Source organism: Apteryx mantelli, chromosome 7 (assembly GCF_036417845.1).
Source record: "Apteryx mantelli isolate bAptMan1 chromosome 7, bAptMan1.hap1, whole genome shotgun sequence".
Taxonomy (NCBI): domain Eukaryota; kingdom Metazoa; phylum Chordata; class Aves; order Apterygiformes; family Apterygidae; genus Apteryx; species Apteryx mantelli.
Window position 1 is genome coordinate 43,593,304 of NC_089984.1, and position 10,000 is coordinate 43,603,303.

At 43.8% G+C, this 10,000-nt stretch overlaps 1 protein-coding gene and 1 long non-coding RNA gene across 3 annotated transcripts in view; one reads left to right on the forward strand and one right to left on the reverse strand.

Moving 5' to 3' along the window:
- Positions 1-10,000, forward strand: part of MGMT (O-6-methylguanine-DNA methyltransferase) — a 176,805-nt gene that overhangs the window by 116,097 nt on the left and 50,708 nt on the right. The window lies entirely within an intron of this gene.
- Positions 9,884-10,000, reverse strand: part of LOC106484996 (uncharacterized) — an 11,965-nt gene continuing 11,848 nt past the window's right edge. The window contains exon 3 of the long non-coding RNA XR_001292644.2: positions 9,884-10,000. This exon is cut by the window's right edge and continues 541 nt beyond it. This is a non-coding gene — a long non-coding RNA (uncharacterized lncRNA).

Consider the following 10,000-nt stretch of genomic DNA (forward strand, 5'->3'; position numbering starts at 1 on the left):
GCAGGGCGGTGAGACGCGTGGGGCTTCGGGAGCTGCTCCCGCGGTCCCAGCGCTCGTCGCGGCTCCTGATGGCGCTGGCTGTGCCCTTCCGTGGGTGCCGCGGACCTCACCGGACGGGCGACGCAGGACCCTTGAGCAACAGCTGCTTGGAGACTCGTCTGGGGGCTCCCAATATCTCAAGGCGAAAGCAGAATCTTACTGGCAGGTGCCCGTCTGCTTGTTCTGCTGGTGCACCATCATCACGGGGCCGTCTGTGGGGGCGTCCTCAGCGTGGAGCCAGAATTCGGAAGCGGAAATTCAGGTAAAAGGGAGAGAGATTTGGAAGAGAAGAAGGGGGGGCTGGTGTCCTGCAGAGGGGTGATGGCCCCAGGCGAGCAGAAGCGGCCACGTAGCAGCAGATGCACGAGCAGCGGGAAAAGGCCAGGATGGAAAGATCAGGCAATGCTGAGGCTCGAGAAAACGTCTTTTAGTAGATGCAAGCCTACTGAGTGGGCTAGGACTTTTTTTCTTCTTCTTTTTGCCTCGCTTGCTGTAGAGATAGGGCTGATATGATCACGCTCGTGAGTCCTTCCTCGTTTCCTTTCTTGAGTAACTTTGGAGTTTGATGGATGGTCTCAGCCAGGTTTGACCAGGGGCGAGGAACATGATTACATTCCTCCAGATTCCCGGAAAGCGGTTGAGCGTGAGCGGAGAGGCTGCCCGTGCCCTACCTGAAGGAGAGCCTGCAGCACGGTGAGGTCTTCAGAGGACCTCCGCGGCGGAGCAGGAGGCTTTACAAATGCTCCGTCTGGGGGAAGGTTCAGCTGCAGGTTCTTCAGCATCACATTTAATAAATGAGTAGACACCTCTCTGCAAGAAATTAGGTCTGATATTTGTGGAACTACTTTCTTGGAGGAATTCTTGGAGGAATTTTACTGTCCTTTTTCCAGAACTGCTGCCTCTTCCGTAGTTTTCTGGCTCACCTGGCTTCTCTCTGCTGAAAACGGCTTGTGACAGGTTAGTCACCTAACCAGCTCTTCCCGTGCTGCTCAGTTCATCCAGCCCGCCTTTGTCCTCTCTGGTCCTTTTATAAATCCCATGCTAAATTGCAAATACAAGCTTAAGTGTGCCTATGTCTGTCTTCATAAATAATGCATTGCTGAGAAATGTTAAAGGGGAAGCTACAAGGGAAACTGCCCTACAGTAATTCAGAGCTATAAATCGTATCTTCAGTTTGCTATGAATGCTAAGACTGTCTTAAGGATTCAGAAGCAAGATATTATGAAGTGTTGCCACTTCATTATCATATTTTAGAAGCAATTTTTTTTAATTTTACTCACCTTCCTATATATATGTCATCCTGCATCCTTTTCAGCTCTCCAAAAGAGGGTGAATCCTGGAATTGCAGTTAGCATGAGCTTCCTTTTCGTAAGGCAAACAGATCATTTCAAATAGTGGATGACGTGTGTAAACATCCTCAGAAGAAATTATGTAATTTTTGCTTTTGGATAGCACAGAAATTATCCTTCCAATATCTAAAACCATTATAGGTTCATAGGATAATTCAGATAGGAACAGACCTCAGGAAGACTCGAGTCCAGCCTCCTGCTCGAAGCAGCGTCAGCTTTGCTGAACAGGCAGCAGTTCTTATGGAATCGAGGGAAATCTTCAGTAATCATTTAGATACTGTTTCTTACAGTATACGTGCTACAGTGAGAAATGCAGTATTTTAATGGGTGTGGAGAGAGCATTTGACTGTGTAGAGTTGGGTATTTTCTTTCTCCAAAGAGATTTTGCCAGTAAACACTTCTTGAACTATTACTTTATATACTGTTTGGCCTTAGAAATTAAAATTTCCATTAGTAGGAGCTAAGCTAAGCACCATCTTCTCTTCCATTTAGTTTAATCACTCATTTTTTGCAAGGATGCATACACTAGTTGTTTCTTAACTATCCTGGCAAAGTAAAGGAATCAAGCAGTTAAGACAAAAATATATGAAGAATATAAAGCAGTACTTACACTAGTGATTTGTCGTCGTCAGACATCATCCCCGACATTTTCCTAATTAACGGAACTAGTAGACAAGTCAGCTCATGTGCTATATAAAATTAATTTTAGCAGATCATAAATTTGTTTTGTAGAGGAATGGACTGCAAGCTTTTGGGGTTGGTATCTACCTCTTACCCCTGCTACATCCAGTATGGTCTAACTGGACAAGCCTTGTGCTGTTGCACTTTCCCAGGACAGGCTGGTTTTGTGCTCGGCACGCACGCTGCCAAGGGCTGCTTTGCATCCTGTTCCACAGCACAACATACAAATGTGGGGAACCGTAAAAATCTCTGATACAATACTTCGTTTTATGGCAATCCACATGATTTAGTCCATCTCAACTTCAGTGTAGGAATAAAAAGTTCGGTTTATAAGGAATAAATATGGAAGGGCTCATTTCTGTTGTAAAGATTTTCTGACAAGCAAAAATATAATCCTTTTTGAAAACCTCATTAGAAAATCAATTATATCATGACACTTAATGTTGTGTTATTTACAAGCAAGATGTCTTGTTGGGGAAAAATGCTATAAAAATTCACACTTAATACAGAAAAATGTTAGAACATAAAGAAGAATTAGGTTTCAGTATTAGCATGTTCAGAGTAGCAATTACCAAATATGGGTTTATGCTCAATCAGGAACAGCAAAAATATCTGATTGCACAAGTGACACAAGGTATTGCATGCTCAGAGGGAAGAAAAAGACCTTTTCAGAGCACACTATATTGAATTTATTTACAGTCTTGAATGTATGTACAGTATACAGATTATACACTTCCTGCATCTCTTTTTGCTTTCCCTAATTGCACAGGTCTTGATATTTCTGTTTTTAAATGCCTTCAAAAGGAAGCGCTTATACTGACAGACACCTGGCAGAAAGATGGCACCATTAGGGTTAATGAAAGGCCGTGACTGGTAAATACACATTTTTGCTTCAGAGAGAGCATAGGAAGATTCTCTACATTATTATTTTATACAGAGGTACTGGGTGTGGAGCCGAGCTATTTATTTTTGTCCAGATTTGGGACCTGGTTGAGATGCGGATATCCAAAATACCCATCCAGTCCTGGAAGCTTCTGATCAGGGGACGGATGCAGTGTTTTTAGACCTTTCCCAGTTTTCTTGGTCTTTGTGGGTTTAATTTACTGAAGCCAAATCCTTTCTCCTTAGTAAAATACCCAAGTAAAATAAGCTTCTACATGAGAACCTAGTTAGAGGTTATAACAGCTAGAGTTCTAGTCCTGTCTTCAGGGACAGCTGTTCCAGAACTATTGATATGATCTTTAATAGCGGTCGCAATCAGCTCCATGCCTTTCGGTGGAGGAGATGATCGCCGGTTAGTACATGAACCATTCCCTGCACGCTCTCCCTGCTTCCCTCTCCCATACGGAGCCTCACGTTGTACCTGAGATACTGTGTCACTTCAAGAGGACTTGGAGAATTTATCTCGGGAGCGTCTGCAACGGCATCAGGTCTTTGCAAGAAAGGTTTACGTAGGGATGGGTACTGGGCCTCTTGGAGTTGTTGAAGTCGCGTTTTCCCCAGCGTAACTCGAAGGGGCGGAGAAGGCACAGATTACTGAGCAGCTGTACACGAGAGCCGGTGTGGCTTTAGCCCGAGGGGACTTTGGTGGCTACCCCGCCGGAAACCGTCCTAACCACTAGGATACATTTTTTGGAGGGCAGCGGGGGAAGAGGTCTTGATCTTGCCTTGTCTCTTCTGCGTAAACGAGAAAATGTGCATTTGTGCAGGGCGTAGAAAGCAGGTCTCTAGTTTCTTGGGTGAGTGCCTTAGTCACGCTCTTGTCTTTCTCAGCGGCGCCTTAAATATTCTATATAGTCTGGAGAGCAGAACGTCCTGGGGACAGCGTCGCGGAGACCCATCTCGTAGTAGCTGGAAAGCAGCAGTTGTTAGGAGATGCACCTGCGAGAGGAAGGGGGTTGACCAAGGTCTGCTTTCCTGGGCGAGGGCTGAAAACAATTTTAATTGAGTGTTTTAACTTGCAAATCAATGTGCAAGGTGAGACGTTTTCAAGTTAAACAGCCAAAGTTTACATGATTTCGTTTCAGTGAGCTATGGTGACTACTTTAAATCTGGTCAGTCTGAGTACAAGTTTTATTTTTTTACGGCTGAAAAAAATACTGAATTTGCATGTTTTTAATTATAAAAATATGAAACAAATTATTTTTAAACTGAAACAGTTTGTAGGAATTTGCTTTTCCTTGAAATGGAAAATTCTTGACTTAAAATGGAAAATTTTATTTGTCATGCAAATATGAGAAGGGGCTAACATATGAATAATGCCGTGTATTCATAGTAGTACAATAAATACAAAAAATAAATTTCTATCTAGAATGGCTGTCTTAAATAGCCCACAATCCAAGTTTATAACTGCTGCAGAACTAATGATGCTTATTTGCTGCGGAATAAAACTGAAAGTGTTAACGTTTTACTCGTCCACTGCAGCTACACACGCGTATTCAATACGCTTGTTCAATGTATTCTTAAATGACTTGAGGTTACTGTTAATCATCAGCAGAAAAGAAATATTAAGTAGTTTTCGTCTGTTTTTCTGTACAGTGCTTGTAGTAGTTCTGTTTGTATAGCTATAAAGCGCCTGATTTTTAAGTTAAATCCATGCGTACGTGTACGTGCACTTCATTAAGGACTCGTTCAGCAAGTAGAGCTATTCGGGGCCGTTCCTGGACTGCGGCTCCCCGGCGGCAGCTCCGTGCAGCCCTGCCACCCTCTGCCCCTCCTCGCCGGGTGCACGCAGACACCATGTCCTGGCAGCGAAGCGGGGGCGAGCTGGCTCGTTACGATCTACTGCAGGGATTCGGGACGCTCTTTTCTCCAGGAAGAGGAATGGAAGTCCTTGTGAGCAGCATGCGGTTGTATATTTTGATTTTTTTGGTTTGTGTTCTGGAAGAAAACGTTTCTGAGAAGGGTCACTTACAAATTTCAGATTTCATTAATTTCTTATGTCCACATAATACATACTAAGTTGAGTTGTGGTCATAATGTTTTGCAGCCGTTATAAAGCCCACATTTAACAGAATTTTCAGAACCTTTACATTTTTTATCCTGCCCCGTCTTGAAGGCTAAACCTCCTTGTTGGGGATGAGCGTTGTTCTTCAGGAATTTCCCCGGGCATTCGTTGCTCGCGGCGGAGCAGCCCGTCAGCTCCCAGACCACTGGCGTTATTTATTTAGCAACGAGTGAGTATATAACCGCTCTTTAAAAGCGGGCTCTGCGTGTAGAGCAAAGAGCTGCCATCCGGTGTGATTTGGTAGACTATTAAACCTAAAAAGTTCCGTTTGATAACGTTAATGGTCTCACTCACAGAAACAGAAGCAGGAAAATTTCAAGTTTCAAGTTGGTTCTAAAATTTTATGTTAAATCTGCCTCTTTGGAAGGAGCTGGGAACACATGGCCAGCGAGAACACCCAGGGTTTTTAGGGCTAAGTATTATTTAGGAGGGGATTTCAATTTTAGACTTTGTTTTCATTTTGTGCCTGGCGTTTTTACAGTATTATTTATTTAATTAGTTAGAAATATTTTGAAGTGCCTTCTGTTAACATTATTTAAAAGCACCTACTTGGTGTCGCGTAGTAGGCAGAGCAAAGCGTGGAAAATCCTCCCGAGTTTATTATTCTCTGTCTGTAAATTATTTTTATTTATGTTACTGGAGACTGGAATTTGCTTGATCTATTTTATTTTTTTGCTCTTCGCAATCCACTTTCCACAACCCATTTTTGGAACTGAAGTATTTATCTTGAACTTGCAGAGCAGGATTAGGCCTGATGATTATTTTTTGTTTCTTCTCTCTCTCTCTCTCTCGTGGTCAAAATAGGGTATTCAAACACATTTATATTCACTTGCTTAAACTGAGGAAGTAAAGCATCTTTTCCAAACTCTACAGAAATAAAACCTCATTCCATTCTGACATACATTTTAGTAATTTCCACGTGATGTTTTCCAATTCCCACGACTCTAACCCCGCTTTAAACAGTTCCATTGCAAGTCCAGCGATCGTGGCGTCGCCGTCACAGGGCTGCTTCCGAATCCGCGATCGCGACCGAGCAGGCACAGAGCAAGGGGAAAGGAGGTGCCTGGCCTTACCACGCTTAAACGCAGCCTGAGCGTGGGAAATGTATTTAAAACTCTGGTCTGGCCTCCGCAGCGGGTGAAGTTAAGGAAAGGGGAGCTGTGGGTCCTGGCCCAGCGGCGGCGAGGAGCTGGGGGACCGGCAGGGCTGTCACCCATGTTCTGCCCTCTCTCCTTTTGGACAACTTAGGAGTGGACGAGGGAAAGCTGCAAGGGAGCTACAAAAGCTTGACAGAGTATCTAGTATCTATATCTAATATATCGAAAGTTTATCTAGGAGCCAGCAAGAGCCGTGCTCCAGGCAAAACCTCACGCTCCTGAGCCACTCGGCTGTTCGGCGGAATGGTGTCTTTCCAAAGAAACGCGCTGCCGGGGAGCCCTGAAGTCGCACAAAGCGGAGCAACGGAGAGGTGGCCTTAGCCCAGCGATGGGGTCTTTCCCTAGCTCCAACCACGGCCACGGGGCCCAAGGAAGCGCTGGGTGCTCCTGCCCCGGGTGGTGCCGGCGCCATCCGTACGGCACAACCCCTGTGGCTGGCGGCTGCCATCCGGAGCAGCTCCTGCTTTCTTAGTGATTTGCCGTGAAAACCCAGCTTATCGTGGGCCAGACCGTGAGGGGATGCTGGTTTGTTTGGTTTCTGCGGAAATACGAAAAGCGAAGTTCTTTTAGGGTTGTCGTTAATTGTGTGTGCCCTCTACACCTTAGCTCTGCAAATGTTTCCAGTGCATTTTTAATAGCGCTTGTGTAAAAGGTTATGCTGATTTTTAAACTTCCCGTTCAAAAGACTGCATGAACGTGAAATATCCAAGAAATATGCACACAGTAACCTTTTCACAATCATAAATAGACTTGTAACTTCTGGAGTCTTTTGGAAGTTCATGGCCATCACCTTAATATATCCTCCAAATGATGATAGTTTTCAAGGACAGTTTCTTTATATATCATCATCATTTTGTGTTAATGAAGACTTCTTTGGGACTTAGTTATTCTTGGTATTTTGGAGCAAATGATGCTCTTTTGGTCTGTGCAAACAAGCATTGGCCTATACTTTCTTTTTTTATCCTGTGAGCTCTAGTCCCCAGCTTTTATGGCCAAATTGAACGCAGCTTTGCCATAGGATGTTCACTGCCTTTTGCAGTTGGTCTGTTTTCTTTATTTGTATTGTTATCTGTGCATTAGTTATGTAAAATCAACTCCCTTTCACAATACATTCCCAGGGTGATTATGAACTATTTCTGTTTTATGGACAAAAATTAGGGATCCAGAGTCCCTGAAGCCGTTACCCTCTGAGGCCAATGGCTGGGCTCTGCTAGCTCACTTATTCTGGTGGCAGATGATGTGCAGAACCTGCTTCTAGCCGGGACGAAGATCTTGGCGTGTCCCCCCGGCCATATGTCCTAATATTTGGAAAATCCAGCGTCAGAAGCATATGCCGAGCGCAGGAACAGCTGCTTGGCCGGGCTCCGCAGCAGCAGCGTGCGACCGGCTCTCGCCTTCAGAAGAAAACGCGGGCGGTTGTTGCGACCATGGGGATAATTAGAGGAGAAGCCTGGTCGTCTCATGAGAGTATCTAGTGATAGCGAATAACAAACACAAATTGGACCTTCTGGTCAAGGAGAGCTTCATTTTAAAGAATATCTTACCCAGAGCGCAGTCCTCACTCAGACCTTCGGGAAGGTTTGACGTCATTCATTTGCATCCTCATCAATATGCCGACTACAGTGAAATTTTTTTGTATGCAAGACAGTGACAGAAAAAAATTCCTGAAGCTTAATTTGTATGTTTAGCAACATACGATTCTTTTCTTCCCAAATGAAAACACATTTAATTGTGTATTACTACTTTAACAAATACTATAGCTGTAAAATAAACCGCCCAAGTATGGAGCATAAATAGTATAATAAATTTCCTCGCTAAGGGTAACGTGGACCCACTAAATATCTCCTTAAAGCAGAAGAATATTTTAGTGAGTTAAGGCTTCGTAGGGTTATATGTATTACGGGGGGGAGAGATTTGTTTTTACTTTTAAGAAGCTTCTGAAGTTTCTGAAATATTGTGTGTTGTGTCTGTTTGTATGAATGGGCAGCGAAGGGTATTTTGTTTTCCTTCCTATCTTGACCCATCTACTAGGCCCTAAAACTACTTTGATTTATGCTGCAGCATAAGCCATTTTTTTTCTTGCTTTTTTCGTGGGGAATCAACTTTTTTTTTTTGTTCTCTAAGCCTTATTTGGGGAAGAAGAATGTAGTGTCAAATAAGATAGGATGAGGGCCAGATAAGAGCAACTCTCATCTCAAATTCATTAATCTTGGTGTTGGAGAATTCGGCTATCCTACAGCAAAAGCAGGCAGTGGGTTTTCGTCTGCTGGGATTATGCTTGAACTGCAGGCAGAGGCACCTGCAATGTGGTTTGGGGTTTTGTGTAGAGGGCCGCGCACATAGTTTGAATAAAGTATTATAAACTGTTACATTTGTCATAAAGACCTAAAAGAGAGATTCTAGTCATGTGCGCTTCAACTGTCTTTTCAGGAGTTTGATTAATTCTTTCAGCTTATTATTTCAACTCATTATTATTTGATGTACAGTCAAGCGGTGGAGCAGGTTGCCCAGAGAGGTGGTGTCCCTGGGGGTTTTCGAGACCCGACTGGACAAAGCCCTGAGCAGGCTGGTTTGGCCCCAGAGCTGGAGCTGCTCGGGCTGGAGCCCTTCTCTGATCCTCGTGTCCAAGTATGAAAACAAATCCAGTCTACATGCATCGCTGCACTCAGGAATACGTTTTCACACTTGTATGCATTTCCCTCAACTCTTAATTTTTCAGAGGTGCAAGGAGTAGCGAAGGGCTCAGCAGTGAAATCCCAGTTCAGGAGTAATGTTATCTTTGTATTTACTGCCTTTGGATCCAGGTCTGCTCCAGGCAGACTGCTAGATTTCAGTATGAGGTCCTTAGTCTACCCCAAAAACCAAAACCCCGTCTAACCTCGGTGTTGTGCACGGTGCTGGGTCTCGTACCCCCTGACCAGCCCAGAAAATGCCTGTCTGCGTGAGATTGCAGTGACTGTTCCCTAGCCGTTGCACTCGTAATGTCACACTGCAGGTCTAGAAAACCAGCAAAAGCCTTTTTGTACAGCTAGAGCTGTTACTGAGCAATGCTAGCGACTCCGGACGGTGCAACGGATGTGGCGGGGCTGGTGAAAGGGACCTTGGGATGCTGTCAGAATCGCTGTTGCTCTGATAAGATTTCTTGGGCAGTGAATTTCCAGGTCTTGATCACCACGGGCAAGAAGAGCTCTTCCCATTGGTGCGGCCGGAGTTGACCATAAGAAAAGAAGTGATAAATTTAGATTATTTTGGCATCTGTAGGTCATTATTGGAATTATAGCAGCCGGCTGCTAGGTCATAAAGTTACTTTGACAGGTCATGAATACTGAAAGTACTCTAACTACCATGGCTTACTCTTATCGTCCTCATTCATTACTGTCAAGAAGATATCCTCTTAGATAGGGTGGGCATAAAGTTGAGGAAGGGATAGAAGAAGCAGCCTTTTTTATAATACTCCTTTTTTCCCCTCTTCTTTCTAAAAGAAAGGATAAAAGGCAAAGTTAAATTGTTGGAGGGAGGAAATCCTCCTGAATTTTAAATGCTTAATTGTTTATAGTTAACAATTTAATTGCTGCATTTTGTCATCCGTCAGTTCATGAAGTGGTCATAGCTCATTCAGATGAGGATTTGTGAACTTTTTAATCGTTAGTTGTACGTACATTGTTTTCTATTGTATGAAAAACAGTATAGACATATCTCTTGCTGCATGTGCTCAGATGCAGAGATTCTTTGGTTGTTCTGTAATGTCTAGGAATACACTTACGCTT